At 40.8% G+C, this 19,133-nt stretch overlaps 1 protein-coding gene across 1 annotated transcript in view; it reads left to right on the forward strand.

The window, feature by feature from the left end:
- Positions 1-417: 417 nt before the first annotated feature.
- Positions 418-19,133, forward strand: part of CNTN2 (contactin 2) — a 51,189-nt gene continuing 32,473 nt past the window's right edge. The window contains exon 1 of the mRNA XM_081947841.1: positions 418-554. The gene's annotated coding sequence lies outside the window, so the exon portion shown is untranslated. The remainder of the gene's footprint in view (positions 555-19,133) is intronic.

A 19,133-nucleotide genomic window follows, 5' to 3' on the forward strand; every position in this document is an offset into this window, starting at 1 on the left:
CTACTAACCCGTTTTGTTTTCCCTGGAGGGACCCAAAGACTGAGAGAAGTGTTAAAAGGGAGACGGTCTCCCTGAAGCGAGAAGGGCGCCAAAAGAGACGGGTGGCAGCCGCGCAGCTGAAGCTCCTGAATTATGGATGGAGCTGCAAGTCACTCTGCCTCCAGCGCTGCCTGGTGCCGGCAAAGGAGGGAAAGGCAGAGTGGGGAAGGGAGGGGGGAATCCCCTCTTTAAGCCCCTCGAACGCTGCTGGAGGGCGGACGCGAGCAGGGAAGAGGGAGGGGATGGGAGGAGCACATCCTAATGCAGAGATGCTGCAGTGGCTCAGGGCGCGCACACACCACACGGGCAAGTGGGCAGCAGTGGCGACAGTTGCAACAGCAGCAGGAGGAGGAGGTGGAGGAGGAGGAGGAGAAACAGGGAAAGGCTCACCTGCAAAAGCAGGACCGGCAAGCAGAGCGAGAGGTGTTTGCTGCTGCGCCGGAGCTTCTGAGGCGTTCCTTTGCCCCGGCGCGCCACGCACAAACACGTGCCGATCCAGCCACTCTGTGCCCGAGGTAAGAGGGCGGGCGGCTTGTTTATTCTCCAGACTTTTGCTTCCCGGAAGCCATGGAGGCTGTCGGCTAACTTTCGAGACCCCTCTTGGCGGAGCCGGTTCTTGAGAGAGAGGGAGAGGGAGGGAGTGGGAGAGGGAGGGAGGCCGGGCGGGTGTGCAGGCAGCCGAGCGAGAGCATGACATCAGCGGAGCATCCCACGCAGGAAGAGATGGCCGGGGCGGGCTCAAGAGTCCCGCTCGTGCCAAATTCCTGTGGCGGGGCGTCCTGGAAACGGACAGAGGTGCGGCTGCGAAAAGAGGAGAAGCCAGGAGACCAGGGCGGAGAGGAAGGGAAGGGTCCTGCAAAAAGTATTTGCTCTGCCAAAAGCGGTGGTGGGATGGGGGAGAAAGTGAGGGCTCTTCGGCTTGGACCCTTGACTGGCATACGTCGAGGGGGGACCTAGGAGCACCCCTTTTGCACCTTGGAAGAACCCCATGAATTCTCAAGCTACCAGAAGAGCAGAGTCCCCCTTTTTTGTGTGCGGGTGGTGTCTTGTTAAGCCCTCCTGCAGAGGGCAACTGGAAATGTGGGCAGTGGCTGTGGAAGAGGTTTGCGGGAAGAGGCATTTTGTGATGAGGCGGCCTTTGTGTAGCGGAGTGGTGGAAAGGGCTCTAGTGCCAAATTGCCTTTCATCCATCGACTTCCTGTTTATTTCAGTCCTTCTTAAACCAGACTTGCACTTCTTGTGATCTGCCAAGCTGAAGACTCCATCAGGGTTTGAAGGAGATCAACCAAAAGCTAGGAAAACTTCTGAGTTTGGTGCCTGGAACTTCTAACCACTGGGGAAGGGGTGATGGTTAGGTTTAGACAGAGAAAGGGAGCAATCTTTGGTCACTATATACATTTGGCATGGGAGGTCATAAACTGTACAGGTCTCAGTTTTGAAGATTAAAATGTATTAAAATGAGAAAGAAAATGTCCCTCTCCACCTTGAGCTCCTTCTCATTTTGCTTTTCTGACCTGAAAGCTCTTGTGTGCTGAAAATAATTTATCAACCATGATGTCCACACATCTGTTATCACTTTATTCCAAGAATAAGATATTTTTACCTCTTTACGTTTAATATCTTTGGAGTGCTGTTCTTTACAAAATATTTTTTCAATTTATCTCTTGTTAAATCTACATATTTGTGCCAGATACTAGATGAATCCTAGTGCCTAGTGATAAGACAACAGGCTTCCAAAACTGAGATTTGTCTATAAAACTTAAAAGCTGGTTTAAATGGAAGAGATTCCCTTCCCCTTGGTATAATTGTTTCTCATGTTTTCCTTTCCTTTTGGTTACAGTAGGAGGGAATTTTCCTTAGCTGGAAAGAGAACTTTGATTGGATCATGCCAGGAAGCCCATCTGTAGCTTTTCACTATTATAAACTTCATGTATCATGTGTTACAATGGTATTTTCCTGCTGATTGAGCTTCCCTGTATCAGTGAGGATTGACAAAATATCTTCCTCTGTAAGATCCTACTTTCCAATAATAAATGTAAAAATTTATCTTAGCATTTAAGGTGACATAGAATTCTTACTTATTCTAAATAGGCTAACAGAAGCTTGGAGGTATGAAGGTTCAACCAATTTGTCAATAAACCAGCTAAAGACATTTGCTTAAGCATAAGCCTCTAAAGCTTCACAATAACTGCTTCTGATTTATTTATTTATTTATTGATAACTCAAGGTGCCAAACATATATTTCTTCTTCCTCCTCCTCCAAAGCCAGCCAGCCAGCTTTCATGCCTGAGACAGGAGTAGAACTCGCAGTCTCCTGGTTTCTAGCCTTGTGCTTCAACCACTAGACCAAACTAGCTCTATACATGATGTACTTTATATTTTCCTTAAGTCCAATTTTAGTTTTATGTATTCTAATTCGAAAACATCAATGTGTAAGATTTTAATCTAGCAAATATCAGCAAGTGGATAAATATTGCTTGCTTATAAAGCATTATAAAAAGCAAATTCCAAAATCTCCAGGCCGTTTGGAACTCATCTTACTGTATATCATCCACCGCACACACTGAAAGAGCAGGTTTTATTATAACATCCTCATCTTCCAAGCAATGCTCTGCTTATTTAACCATTCGGTTTGATCTACAGTTGTTATCTGGATGACAGAATGAAGTGGTCTTGGGGTTTCACTCTGTTACATTCCTCTAAGCATCATTTAGCTGCCTAGCTACCAGCAAAACCACTCAGCCCTTTTCCTTTATTAATGTACACGCAGCTACTAAAAATCCTGCTAAGAATGTGTAGCAAGAAGTGAGATTACTAGAAATATGCAGGAAACAGACTGAAACATGAATTAATGTGAGCAGAATGCAACTGCTGGATGAAAAATACATTACCTGATTAGGTAAGGTTCTACTATAGAACCTTATAGTAGGGATATAGTTAGGAAAGTTCTACTATACCGGAGTCCTGAATCATAGATATTGATATCTACGTTTTATTGGTATAGCTAGTGATGATTCATTGGGATTTCAGGCAACTCAAAATGCAGGTAAAATTTGAAGGTCGTTCATCTTTTTGTTTATTTCTACCCATTCCTCATCTACTACAGAGATACGCATATGATTCAGGGGCTATTTAGGATTGGAAAATTATGTATTAGTATGACTGCTATATATTTTTTAAAAAAGCTTCTGACTCAGTAGGAGCAGCCTTTCCCAGCATGAAGACCTAATGACAAAAAAACCATGCCCTGAATGTAATTCTGTCAGGAAGGCGGGCTCCTATGACATATAGTTAATTTACTCTATTTAAAAACTAGCACTTAACATGATTGAAAATCTGCAAGTTTTTTTTTCATCTTAATATTCCTTTCCTTGATGTTCCTTAATCCTACAGTTTATACCAAACTTGAACATTATTATTTTAACTTGTCCTGCATCTCTCGTGATCCTAATTTTTAATTTGCTGACACATTTGGGATTTGTTAGTTGGAGAGTAGGTGAGAGATGATCCAGCAAATGTAAAAAGAAAAGTTAGTCTAAGCAATCAACAGTATCTGTGATTGCTTGTGGAGTATAAAAACATGTTATTTTCTGTAGCAACCATATCTGACTGCCTTTCTTTTTCTTGAAATTGCCAGAAGCTATACTTTTTATGAAACCAAATGATCCCATCTGCTTTGTGCTTGTTGTGAAAATCACGGCTTTCTTTTCTGGTTGGATAGGGATGCAGCCCTGTTATTTTTAAGCAGCATTATATTTGTTTAGCAAAAAATAGCCTAAGTTAGAGAGATTTTAATGGAGAAAGAAATACTACTGAGTCCTTTAATAAGAAGGATTCTGTATTTCATAAAGTATAGCAATTATTCCCCCCCCCCCTCAGAATGTCAAAGTCAAAACATGTTTGCACTTTGGTGAAACCTCTGTCTAGTAAGATCATGCCATTCATACTTTAACTTTAACTTTTATTTGATTTCTAAACCGCACCCTCTCCCAGAAGGGACTCGGGGCGGTGTACAGTCATAAACACATGCAAAATACATAAGTATTTTTCAAACCTTGCTTGTTTGTGTGTTCAGTCTTTGAAGCCAGATTTGGGGAAAGCTCTTGCCATAAAAGAGTTTCTGGTGATCCAAAAGGCAGGAATAGATGCCTAAACCAAATGTCAAAGCATTATTAACTTATGTGCTGAAGTTTAGTTAGCGAGAGTGGACAGTCCCTTTGAAAAGGGATTTTAGGAGAATCTCAACTTACTGTGAACCAACAATAAACATGACATTCTCCATTACTTATCTTGCTCTTCAGGCGTAAATCCTTTTCCAAAAGTATTGACTTTTGTGTATGTCATTTTGGTCTTCCTTTTCTGGAAATGTGACACTGTATGGCAGGAAATTATATCAGGGAAAGCCATAAAATGGTCATATAATAGAAACACAGGGGACTGCATTATATCGTTGAATTATCTGGGGGGGGGGGAGCATTATACTTATTAGCAACCCACAAATTATCAAAACAATATTTATTATTGAAAATATTATCAAATCATTTTCAATGGTATGTTCTTGAAGCTGTGGATGCTCCCAGATAACAAATGTGGATAATGTTGATAATCCTATCAACATGACTGTAAATAAGGAACAACGTCAACAGAGCCATCTGTTTAAATGTGGTCATCAACAGAGGTCTTGAAAAGGAGATTAATTCTCTCTTTTTCTCCTCTTTTCTCCATGTTGGGGTTTTGTTTTATTTTTGGTAGTTTTTTTTCTGGAATTTGAAATAGCTCATCGTTAGCTTAACTATATACTTCATTATTTACGTTAGGGATATAAAAAGAGATTGGATTTGAAAGCACTTCAGTTAAATCTCCAAGATGAACTTGATCTTCCAAATTTTTCTTTTCTCATGGCCCTCATTCAGTTACATGTCCAGGCTAAACACAGTAAGCCAAAAGGAAGTGGGGGGAGAAACAGGTTTTATGTGCATGGCAATCTTGACTTTATTGACCACACAGTGCACACACCCCTGAGTCAATCAAACTCTTTATGTGGTGCCGTATGTGGCTGAATCACATTCTATATTCTCCTGTCATTCTGAACAGTCTCTTAGGGCTTCCTTATTTCTTTCACTTCACATCACTTTTAGTCTTTATTCACTGCTCTTGCTTTTCCTGTTGTCATTCAAGCAAATTTTCCTGAATTGTTTCATACTCTTTTCTACTTTTCACTCCCCATAAACCATCTCATCTGCTTACTGTAGCAGCAGCCATCTCAAATGTCTCAAATAATCTTAAAGTTTATTTATTTACTGATCTTTTATTTATTTACTGATTTTTTTTACTGTCATCTTAAAACATTACTTGCAGAGAAGAGCAGAAAGAAATAATTTAAATTTTGGAAGCCATATTTTCAAAGTAAGTAATAAAAAGCAGCATTTTAATTATTTAAAAGTTTATTTCTCTTACTATTTATTTAAAAAGAAATAAAATTGAGGGACCAGTGGTGTCAGAAATGTTCTTAGTCTGATGGATCTCTGTCTTAACTCATGAAGTCAAATTCATTCTCTGAGAATAAATCATTTCCAGTCACTGTGTCAAATTGATTTTATTGACCTTTTTGTATCTTGTTCATAATCTAAAATTAGCTTCTATTTTATTTAATAATAGAAACAGTCTTCTTTTCCTGTCCACCTGTATGCATTGCTCTAATGTGAATATGGATACAAATAAAAGCTAGATTAATTTGAACAGGGAAGATCAAAGTAAACTCATAGCTTCAGACTCTGTTAACCCCTTCTCCTTTCCACCTACTTTGATTATCATTTTGCCATATTAAAAGGTGGTAGGGAATTGAAAAGGTCCTACACTCCTTGGTGACCTTGGATTGATCAATAAGGGCATTAGCCTACTATGAATGTTGTAATTATCTTGAAGCCTTTACAGCCTTAAAACAAATGAATGTCCCATGGCCTTTATGAAGAGAAGCCAGCAGACATTAATCAGTATCTGATTTGGATCAGCAGTCAGCTTCCATTAAGAAAATAAAAATAAAAAACCCCAGTGATCTGCAGCATACAATAAGTAGAGCCAAAGATAAATCTTCGGTGCATTTTTGAACTATTTGAAAAACAAGTAGGAGAATTAAACAGGTTTCGGTTCTACTCTTTCAGCCAATGAGAAAATCTGTCACCAGAAGCATCCAAATGGCAAGGAACTGCTCTGGAAAGGAAATTGGTAGTGCAGCATCACATGAGGAAAAAGTATTGAGGCTTTACCCCCTTTTATCCCCATCTGAATTATAGCAGCCTTCCACATGCTCATGAAATAAAAAGATCCCTCCTTTGTTCTAGCTCACACTTACAGAAAAAGACAAGAGGCCAAGATTGAGAATACATAACGCAGTCCTCACAAAATCACTAAGTCCCCACAAGTATGATCCTCTCCAGGCTGAAAGTACAATACCATATCAATCAGAATAGAGCTGTAAGGGACCTTGGAGGTCTTCTAGTCCAACTCCCCACTAAAGCAGGAGACCCTATACCAGGCCCCCCCACCTTTTGGGCACCAGGGACTGGTTCCATGGAGAGGTTTTTCCATGGCTTGGAGGGGGCATGGTTTTGCATACTGCCTGCATCCCACAGATGGGGCTTTGCTTGTTTGTATGACCTGGTTCTGGCATGCCGTGGCCTGGTGCTGGTCCATAGACCACAGGTTAGGAACCCCTGCCTTATACCATTTCAGACAGGTGGCTCTCCAGTCTTTTCTTTAAAACCTCTAAGGATGAAGCACCTACAACATCTGAAGCCAAGCTGGTTAATTATTCTCACTGTCATCAGCAGGAAGTTTAGTTGAAATGCAGTGGAGGGTTAAGAAATGCAGGTAAGCAAGGTAGGCTGTCACAGATGTTGGGTTTTTTTTTACAAGTAGAGAACTGTCCACATGTGCTTTTACACTTGGACCCAATTCAGCTGGTATTCTTTAGCATTTGGCATAGCAGCCACTCTCAAGAAAACAGTTGCTTCCAAATAACCTAGAATTGCTCTGCTTTACTCTCTGCTTTACCTTAGGAATCAGAGGCTAAAGAGTCAGTTAAGGAGCTTGGACAAAGGAATCCATAAAGATAATAGTAGAAGATCCATTTTAGGCCCAAACCAAATGCTTACTCTCCAGTCAAGGGTGGGATGGAGGAGGGAGAGTTATTGCAAGTTCTGTTACTATGCTTTCCACCAGGGCCCCTTTTCTTCTTTTGGGTCTGAGCTAATCACAGCATCATCCTTCAAATGCAACGCATCATAAATGCAAATATTCCAAATGACCAAGAATAATATGTAGACTTTCTGATTTTAATCTCTCTCACACTTTGTTCAGAATGTATTATGTTAAGCATGTCAGCTATATTGTCAAACTCATGTGATATTCATTGCAAAACATTTTGTATCTACTAATCCTCTATGATGAATTATCTAACTAATTCATTGTTAGTTTGGTAAGCCACAGCTACAGTCTATCCTGAATAACATCTGCTTCATTTCACATTTACATTGTAGGTAAGTCCTGTTGATGACAGTCCAGAATGATTTCCAAATGGTTATATTTGGTATGGAGTTGTTTTGCATGCTCTCCTATATTTTATTTCACTATAGCAATTAACATTTTAAAAATTAATTTATAGGAAAAGCCATTTCCATGTTTTTGGAATATTTTCAGAGAGGAATTACCTGGATAGCTTAAAGCTTAAAGCAAATTGCAGTATGGAAGTGTGTATCAGTGACATAAGATGAAGTCAATATGTGATTCTTTGTTCAGAAATAGGCTTTATTTCATGATTATGAAATTAATCCCAATTTATTTTACAGAAAGCTCTTAGATTGAATTTCATGAATTTCATCTCATGTTAAGATGTGAGATGCATTTTAATGGTGTGCCTTTACTGTGGGTCACATATTCTAGGTGTGATTTTATATCCATGATTATAGGCTTAGAAAGATACTATTCAGGAAGGCATAACAATTGTTATTGCATCTTTCTTGCTTACTGTGAATTCCAATTTTGTCTTTTTGTACAATACAATACAATACAATACAATACAATACAATACAATACAATAACAGAGTTGGAAGGAACCTTGGAGATCTTCTAGTCCAACCCTCTGCCTATACCATTTGAGACAAATCCAACATCTTCTTAAAAACTTCCAGTGTTGGGGCATTCACAACTTCTGGAGGCAAGCTGTTCCACTGATTAATTGTTCTAACTGTCAGGAAATTTCTCCTCAGTTCTAAGTTGCTTCTCTCCTTGATTAGTTTCCACCCATTGCTTCTTGTTCTACCCTCAGGTGCCTTGGAGAATAGTTTGACTCCCTCTTCTTTGTGGCAACCCTTGAGATATTGGAAGACTGCTATCATGTCTCCCCAAGTCCTTCTTTTCATTAAACTAGACAAACCCAGTTCCTGCAACCGTTCTTCATATGTTTTAGTCTCCAGTCCCCTAATCATCTCTGTTGCTCTTCTCTCCACTCTTTCTAGAGTCTCCACATCTTTTCTACATCATGGCGACCAAAATTGAATGCAGTATTCCAAGTGTGGCCTTACCAAGGCATTATAAAGTGGTATTAACACTTCACGTGATCTTGATTCTATCCCTGTTTATGTAGCTTAGAACTGTGTTGGCTTTTTTGGCAGCTGCTGCACATTGCTGGCTCATATTTAAATGGTTGTCCACTCCAAGATCCCTCTCACAGTTACTACTATTGAACAAGGTACCACCTATACAGTACCTATGCATTTTGTTTTTCTTACCTAAATGTAGAACCTTTACTGTACATTTGAGTTCTGCTTTGTTACCCAACTATTTATAGTTTTATAAGAATTTTTACATAGTATAGGATGGTATTGAACTCTGAAATCCCCAGTCATCTTTGGTACTGTCTTGATCATTCTGCAGATTGATATTAAATCTGAATTGCAAACTGTGGAGGTCAAGATGTTTGGATGATTTCTTAGAAGAAATACACAGCAATGATACAAGATCTTTAGCTCCAATGTTTCTTCCTGTTAATGGTCAGAAAATAACATCCAGATTAGCTGTTTCTCTATCCATATAAAACTAAAATAAAAACTCTATATTTTTTTTAAAAAAAATAACCAAATTTGAATACTACTCAAAGAGCTGCAGCATTGTTTTCATAACTCTATTCATGAATTTATCTGCTGGATTCATCAGGGCACTCTCTCCTCTGAACAGATGAAAGACTGTGGGGTTTGTTTGATAAATTAATCACTTTTATGCCAATCACTTGACTCTCGTACTCCATTTTCCAAACTATGTAATTTAGTAATAATGAACACATTTGCATTTATGCATTTTTAATTCTACACCTGCTACGACTCTATTTTTCTGATTGTGTTTGTGTGCTTTATTTATTCCTAGAATGGAATAAATGCAATTGGTTAATTTCTATGGGATGCTGTTGTTAAAGATATAAGAGCGGGGTTAAGAAAAATGTGGAGTCCCTGATCTCTCTCTCTCTCTCTCTCTCTCTCTCTCTCTCTCTCTCTCTCTCCCTCTCCCTCTCCCTCTCCCTCTCTCCCTCCCTCCCTCCTTCCCTCTCTCTCCCTCCCTCTCTCTCTCTCTCTCTCTCACGCACACATTTACTTTTACAATTACATAATGAATTAAACTACATATAGCAGTGATTAGGGTAAACTGCTCTGTTTGGACAAATCATTTTTCTTCAGCCGCTGATGTATTTGCTCATTTTTATAGGTAAACTTGTCCACTGTCAAAAACTGATGTAAAAGACAGCAACTATTATATGCATCAAAATAGATTAAACTCTAAGCTGCCTGAGAGTAGGTTTTCTCTTGAATTTTTGTATTAGTTTAAATTAATTAGATAGTTGTCCATGTCATAGCACTAACTCTCAGTAGTATTCAAAAATTAAAACACGGATGACAGCATACAACCTATGATACCCATCGCAGCATACAAACCATGGCAAGGATAAAACAAATGTCTAGAGCAACAGCCAGATCTTAAACAATTTGTAAAAGACTAACAGAGTTGGGTCTTCTGGATATGCAGGGAGTGTTATTCCACAGCACAGATGCTGCAACACACAACTCCAGATCCAAAAAGTGACATTGTTTGATGGAAGAGGCCCAGAATATCCCCTCTCTGCTACATTTTGTGGGCTAAGCAGAGACAATGGGAGAAAGGCAGCACTGCAATTATCCTAAACTATGCCATTTATTTAGGTGATAACTAGTACTTGAATTACATCCAGAAGCCTATTGGCACCATTGTAAATCATGGGGCAGTGGTGTTCTATAAAAAATAACATCAAACGCCCAAAACTGTCCATACCAACTACAGATAACAGCTTTCAAGCACTTTTCAAGGGCAATCCTTGAAACCTAAGCATGAGAATAGAATAGATAAACCTGTATACAGCCAAAGCTACCATCTGCTCTTTGAGTAAGGGTTGTGAGTTCAAGAGGATCCACAAATTGTGCATGAACCTTGGTTTGGGAATGCAGGCCCACACCCTCCAGACAGATTTTAATATGAAAAATCTGTGGAACCTAAAGAGCTTTGAGGCTCTTCTCACTAAGCCACTGGGAGAGCAGCTCAACAGTTATTTTTGGTTTTCTCTAGGACACAACCATTTTCTCCTTTTTAATACTCATTCCTCACAACAGGCCACAGACCATCTACAAATTTTCTGTTGGGCTCTGGTTATTGTAATATTGGTCAATCCAATAAACATTCTACCAACATACCCCCAAACTTTTAGTGATGGGGGATTTTAATCTGCCGTCGATGGGAGAAGCGTCTGAGGGGGTTCGGGAGTTCATGGCTTCCATGACAGCCATGGACCTGACCCAGTTAATTCAGGGCCCTACTCACGAGGGAGGCCACACGCTGGACCTTGTCTTTGTCTCCGGCCAGTGGACGAGTGATCTGGGAATAGGGGATCCAGCTATTATTCCCCTGTCATGGTCAGATCACTCACTTCTCCGACTTGACTTCCCTGGTGCTACCCCCCGCTGCGGGGAGGCGGAACCGGAAGGTATTAGATGGTTCCGCCCCAAGCGCCTGATGGAACCAGATAGGTTCCAGACGGAGCTTGGGCCACCTCCTGTGGACCTGACCCGCCCCCGAGTGGAGGACCTGGTAGACGCATGGAATAGTGTGACTACCGGGCCCTAGACCGGGTGGCGCCTTTGCGGCCTCTCCTGTGGCGACGAACCACCCTGGCCCCTTGGTTCACCGAGGAGCTAAGGGTGATGAAACGCCACAAGAGACGCCTAGAGAGTCGTTGGAGATCCTCCCGTTCCGAATTTGACCGAACACAGGCACGAGCCTACTTGAGGACGTACCTTGTGGCATTAAGAGCGGCCAAACGTCAATATTGCGCCGCTCTTATTGCGTCCGCAGATAACCGCCCTGCCGCCCTGTTTCGGGTGACTCGCTCCCTCTTGTTTGAGAGACCGCGGGAAGCCCATTTACAGGGCAGAGCAGAGGAGTTTGGGAAATATCTACAGGACAAAGTCGCTCAAATCCGGATGGGATGGGCCCCTTTCAGTAGTCCAGTTGAGACGCCCGTGGCGAGTCTTGAGGGACCGCTTTGGGAGGAGTTTGACTCGGTTGCCATCGAGGATTTGGACAGGTTGCGTGGACGTCTGCGACCTACCACATGTTTATTGGACCCGTGTCCCTCCTGGCTTGTACTGGCATCCTGGGAGGTTACGCGCGACTGGCTCCTGGGCCTAGTGAACGCTTCGTTGGGTGAGGGGTTTCTACCGGCCACCTTGAAAGAGGCGGTGGTGAGGCCCCTGCTCAAGAAGCCTTCCCTGGACCCAACGGATCTAGTCAATTATCGTCCAGTCTCCAACCTTCCTTTTTTAGCGAAGGTTGTAGAGAGTGTGGTGGCACAACAGTTCCCACGTCACCTGGAGGAAAATGATTATCTAGACCCGCGCCAGTCCGGCTTCCGACCCGGGCACAGCACGGAGACGGCCTTGGTCGCATTGGTTGATGATCTCTGGAGGGCCAGAGATAGGGGTTGTTCCTCTATCCTGGTCCTATTAGATCTCTCGGCGGCGTTCGATACCATCAACCATGGTATCCTGTTGCACCGGCTAGAGGGGCTGGGAGTCAGGGGCACCGTTTTACGGTGGTTTGGCTCCTACCTCTCTGACCGGACGCAACGTGTGTTGGCAGGGGAGCAGAGATCGACCCGGAGGCCACTCACATGTGGAGTGCCATAGGGATCGGTGCTCTCGCCTCTCCTGTTCAACACATACATGAAACCGCTGGGCAAGATCATCCGTGGTTTTGGGGTGGGATATCATCTGTATGCTGATGATACTCAGCTATACATTTCCACCCTGAACCCCAATGAGGCCGTTGAAATGATGTCCCGGTGTTTGGAGGCCGTACGGGTCTGGATGGATGGCAACTGACTAAAAGTCAACCCTTCCAAGACAGAGTGGCTGTGGCTTCCGGCCTCCCGGTTCAACCAGTTGCTTCCATCTCTGGCCATCGGGGGCGTGCAACTGGCCCCCATGGAACAGGTGCGCAATTTGGGCGTCCTCCTAGATGCCCGGCTGTCCATGGATGACCATGTAACAGCCGTGGCAAGGGGGGCGTTCCATCAGGTTCGCCTGATGCGCCAATTGCACCCCTTATTGGACCGGGATGCCCTACGCACAGTCACCCATGCGCTAGTGACGTCTCGCCTGGACTACTGCAATGCTCTCTACATGGGGCTTCCCTTGAGATGCACTCGGAGACTACAGTTGGTCCAGAACGCGGCCGCGCGGGTGATTATGGGGAGGACTAGATACTCCCCTGTAACACCTCTCCTGCGCGAGCTGCACTGGCTTCCTGTGGTCTACCGAGTGCGTTTCAAGGTTTTGATTATGATCTTTAAAGCGCTTCATGGCACAGGACCTAGTTACATGCAGGATCGCATCCTGCCCCATACATCCCTACGACCAATCCGCTCACACAGAGAGGGACTTCTTCGGGTGCCGTCCGCCAAACAGTGTCGGGGGGCGACACCCAGGAGCAGAGCCTTCTCTGTGATGGGCCCAGCCCTGTGGAATGACCTCCCCCGTGACATCAGGATTACTTCCGATCTCCGCTCCTTCCGTGTACAGCTGAAGACCCACCTCTTTCAATTATCTGGCCTGGCTCAACCGTAATTTTTCTTACTCCTCCTGACAGTCCTTTTAAATTTTTAAATTTTAAATTGTGTTTTTACAATTGGGGTATTTTAATGGTGATTTTTAACTGTCTAAATGTGATGTAATTTGTTACCTCCTCCGTGCATGTATGTCTTTGTATATATGTATGTTTATATGTTTGTACATATGTTTTATGTTTTATATGCTTTATTGTACGCCGCCCCGAGTCCTGTCTGGAAAGGGAGCGGCTAATAAATTCAAATTTATTATTATTATTATTATTATATACAATTTTATAGCTCCACCGTTTATACATTACTGCCAAATATAATTATTGGTCCTTGATATGAAATTCTTCAAATCTGTATACCTTTTTGTGTCATATAATTTAATATTAATTGTATGTTACTGAGGATCTCAACCAAGAACATGACATTCCAACATTTTTCTAACATGATTACATTTCTTACACAGTTAAAGCACATTAAACAGCTAAGTATATACCCTTGGTTTTTTCCCTGTTCACTGTTGAGTCATTTGTTATGCATTCTGTTTATTCTTATACATAGCAATTGCATATTATTTTCAGCATATATTACTTTTGTCACATTCAGTCCTCAATCCATAATTGATTTTCCACAATGAAAACCTATTCACTTTATCCAATGTTTTCTCTACATCAACTAGAATGCAGTACACTTTTTCACAATCATATGCTTCTCACTGAGTTGCTGAAAAAAACAAAAATCTCTCTGTACTTGCTTTCTACTCTGTAAAATCACACTGCACTTTTGAGATTTTGACCATCAAGACCAATAGTGGGTTCCTACCAGTTCAGCCGAACCAGTAATGGTTTGTCAGCCTGGAACCGGCAGTGACCCACGCCTGCCACTCCTCTGAAAGGTTCTCATACAGTGGCGACATCTTGATTTTCGGTTCTGCGCATGCGCAGAACAAATTTCATTGCATACATTTAATTTTTTTTTCATTTGTTAACATTTTATGCATGCACAGACCTATTTATGTGAAAATTTTGCACGCACTGAACCGGCAGTAAAGCCAGCAGTAACCCGCCCCTGATCATGACCTCTTATAGAGATCTATTCCAAATACTTTCCCAAAGGATACTTAAAAAGTAACCCCCCTGAGATATGTGTGTGTGTATGTGTGTGTGTGTTTATGTGGCCAGAAATCTTTCGATTGATGATGAATCATTCCAAAATATATGTATGCACAATGCAGAAAAAAATGTGTCAAAACAAAGAGATGGTTTTCAATTAAAACCATGCTTCTATATGTAGCATTGGTTTTAACTATGATTTGAGGGGGTGTTTTTAATTGAACAAGAAGCATCCTATAAACATCTTGATACCAGTAATCATGGTTGAATAGTTGGAGCAAATTTAGAAAATACATTCTAATTTATTTGGGTTAAAAAGGTTTGTGAAGCATAAAGTGGCCCAGTTATTTCTTACACAACTGAAAGACTTCAATAAAACATTTTAAAACCTTGACGATAATTCTATTTTTGTACTTCAGTGTTTTTTCCCGTGTTTTCTTTCATAGCATCATCACATGTATATTAAGACTGACGATATAAGCAAACCAAACAAACAAAAACTGTTGAGATATTTTTTGGTCCAAGAATAAAGATTGAAGATTTTTGTAATTTCCTGGCTGGAAAGGGCCTTTTGGGTTATTGAATACAATTCTATTCTCAGTGCATTAAACTGTCCCTGATATATGGTTTTTTACCCTGTGTTTGAACACACCCAGAGAGTTTTTATCTCTGAACAATCAGTTCCATTGTCAAACTACTGTTTTTGTTAGTATTTTTTCCATTGGAATTTGCTGTCATGCATTTAATCATGCCTGGAACAGGCCCCAAGCTTCAGCTGGCACTGGCTATTACCTCAGTTCCTTGATCATAGACCCTTCCTGTATCCCATCGGTGCTCCTGAAACAACTAATCTTCCTTGACCATTAGTGGAACTCTCCTACATTTTCCTAAACTGTCATTTGTTGATCCAGAGAATGGAAGCATTAGCGTTGGCATTCATCAGTCCATCTCATTTCTCACAAGATGAAGACCAGTTAAGGCCATACCTGGTGCCGTGTGGCATTTTGGGGAAAAATTGCCCTTCAAACCCAGGGTCCAATTTGGGGTTAGGTATTTTGAAAAGAATGAAGTGAATGCCTTGAGACTTCAAAAAAAATTATGGGATCTATTGTGCCAGTTAAAGACCACCACCCTTTCCCCAAATGACCAAAATGCTTTCTGTTATGTATTGAATATATACCGGTAAGTTGTGTTAAGCCCTGCTAAAGTGAAACTAACCTTTAGATGACCCTAACTGTTAACTTCAACTATTTTGGAGGGAAACTTAAAACATTCATATTTGGGCGGGCTTTTTCAAATATTATGATTGGTTAAGGCCAGGCATGAAATCCTCTTACCTTCGCTATGGGTTTAGAACCCATATATATATAACCCATATATAGAATGTATAATGATGTCTGGGCAGATGGGCGGAACCTCCTGCAACCACCACTACTGGTTCACCCAAACTGGTGTGAATCAGCGGAATGCCATCTCTGGTTAAGGCCCTATAGACCCAGAGTAAAAGTTACAGGGATTTGCCTGCAGTTCCTCAGTTCCAGTTTTGAGTCAATAAATGCTGTTGTATCTATTCTGGTCTGTTCTTGCCTACTGAAGCCCACTACACAATACTGTCTTCCATCCTTTCTTGAATCCCTGGAAGCCACAGAACTGGTAGACTGTACGTGCCCCATTTGACTGCACACTTTCCTTATCACAGAAATAATTCTGGCGTAATCTCTCAGAGGAGGAAGACATGAAGTGGCTTCTTCCAGCTTTAGAAAACAAGTATTTTATTTGTTTCAGCATGCTAAAGCACATCATTTGCCATCCACAAAACAAATTTCATGGCAACATTCAGAGACTGTAGGCATCTTCACATCTTGAAGTTTTTATTTTAAATATTTTAAATATTATCTGCGAGCATGACAACCTTATGTTTGAAAGCTTATATGAAGAGCTAGACTGTCCAGAAAGCTAAACTGCCTGCTGATTCTTCCTCAGTGGAAGATCATTGCTTTATGAAACAACCTTAAAAATTGATACAAGAAAATGGCTTCTTTGCAGGAAAATTGTATTCACTTGTTAAAGTGAGTTTTGTCTTCTCCCTTTTAGGACAGACACTGAGCTGTCATTCATATGACATATGGATGTGTTTATCCAATGGAAGTTTAGCTGCTTCTCTTACGGAGATGATGTGGCTCTTGCCAGCCCTAAGTGAGTCCACATTCCCACATTCTCATTTGTGGTTATAAGAGTTACGGGGATATCTCTTAATTGGATTTAGCAGCATTCCCCTCCCCTCTCCTGCTTAACACATTCATTTAGGTTGGATGATTTTTATCCACTTGACTTATGTGGCCACAGCTGGCAGAAAGTTCACACATCTTAGCTGTTACTTAATTTAGTTGTTAAACATCCTGAGGCACCAAAGGTTGACAGATGACTGCATGCATCTACCCTCATTGCCAACCAACTATGAACAGATGGGACCAATGCCACCCTGGGACTATGTAGCAAATAGTGACCAGTGAGGCAGAGCCAAGCAAACGGGGGTGTCTAGCCTGACTTTAAGTCAAGATGACAATGTTTACAGATGACTCACATGGAACTATGTCCATCACAGTCCAAAATACCTACTACATTTTAGTTAGTCTCTTGTGTTTTCAGGTAGATAATCCTTCACTGATCTATAACATGGAAGAAAATAGAGGTTTTGAAGGAAAAGGATGCCAATTTAAGTATCATTTTAGAAATCATTGAACCTTGAGTACTAGGGCCATTTCTTACCCCAGAAAGCAAAGGAAACTAAATTCAGGGTCTAGACTTTCAGAACAACAAGTCTGACAGTTCAAACTATTGTCAGCCATGGCCCACTGGCAGGCAGGAAAAAGACAGGATGGTTAACAAGCTGAAAATCATTGCAGTTCTACTGTTTTCTTTATGATGTGATTGACTATTCAGCCATTTACTCCCTTGGCACTATAGTTTGTTTACCTATATACCCAGGGAGAGAAGAGACAAAATTCACTCTAATTCATGCACAACATCTATATTTTATAAAGCAAACAAGTGAGAGACAGAAAGAATGTAATTATATACTTGTTCTCTTTGGATTTAAATTTCACTAGCTAAATGTAGTTATTTCTTTACTGGTTTGACCTTCTGAGCTAAAACAGGCAAGATTCTGGTTTTTTTAAAAAATCTTTTAAATAAAAAAATGTGGAAAGATGCATGATGAAATATTGTCTATTCACAGATACCCTACCTTTTGAATATCTTAGCTGTTTTATTCAATTCATAGCTGTTCACAAACTGTATAAAGGTACAGTTTTAAGGTAATGTTAGGAGAAGAATTTCTAATCAGATCGCATTTTAAGACCACATACATACACAAACAGATAGAGAGTGAGAGTAAAGATTTTGTTGCTATGGTGGAGGTAAGACAGTAGGGCTCAGGTGGCTGATTCTGCTAATCCCACAACAGTCACTCTGTAATGTTGTCTTTCCACAATGTAAACCAAGCATATTGAGCGTGACGACGCACTAGAAGTAAACAATCTGTATTCCATCTTTCATTTGTGACTCATTGCATAGTCACTGCTTATTTTCTTTTACAGGACTTATAATAGGATTATCCACATGGCTAAGTATAATTTCTACATTAGAGTTTAAAATAATGTGCTAAAGAGTTAAAGCAAAACATCTCAGAATTAACCCATTGATGTACAAAAGGCAAGAACATTTTCAAATTTCCCTTTCTTTCCCCTCTCTCCCGATTGCAACTTCAAATTTGCTTGCCTTAACATTGAGCAAGTGTTTTTGCTTACTTTTCTTTTATAAGAAAGAGCTGAGTGAGAAAATGCTAAGCAGGTGGTAAGTGTAGCCCTGGACATTGTGGATTCAGCAAGCCTTTCTTGCATGATATACACAGAGGAAAGCAAATAATGATGTAAATACAAAATAACATTTAAATAAAAAAATTAAAATTTGGAGAGCTGCTTCAAGTAGGTGAGTTGGCTGTTAATATACCTGTACACCCTAAATTCAGATAGCAGGTTTTTGAAAGTTAAAATGCATCTGCTTTTTTAGAATTGTCATTCTTCTTTCCATCTTGCATTGGCAACTTTTACATTATAAGAAAGGTCACGTTATTATAGTTCATGTGGGAAAACATCTTTAAATTTCCAGACAGCATAACTTACCCATTGTTTGAGCTGACAGAAAGCTTCACATCTAAAAACAACAGAAAAATGTACCATACTATAACATATACTGTCTTTGCAGTCACCTTATAACTGAACCTCTGAAACAAAAGGTAGAATATAATTCTAATAAATAATAATTAAATTAAGATAGTCTCCAATTTGAATTCATCTCTGGGCATGGCTACCATGAGGTAGGCAAAGGGAATGGTTGTTGGCCTATGTGAGATGACATCATGTCATAAATGCCACATTTCCCATACTACCATCAGTCAGTATGACACACATTTATAATTGTACCATTTACCTGATATATACATGTTGTTTGATGTCATCACTGTTTGTTGTAGATAGTGCTATATCCTGGTGATTGTGAGATATTGTTCTCAACACAGTTAGAGAACCATCTTATATTCTATCTGAACATGATCAAAGCCAAATCTCATGACCAAAAGAGAGAGGCTTACCTATCATTGTATGGCATGGGTGGAAAGAAGAAATGCTAAAGCTAAACCACAAGTTTACTATACATTGAACTTGGTTTCAATTCATAATAATCACTGGAATTCTTTGTAGTGGCTTTTTAGTTCTTCTACAATAACATTT

Source organism: Natrix helvetica (assembly GCF_964273705.1).
Source record: "Natrix helvetica genome assembly, chromosome: 3".
Lineage (NCBI taxonomy): Eukaryota > Metazoa > Chordata > Lepidosauria > Squamata > Natricidae > Natrix > Natrix helvetica.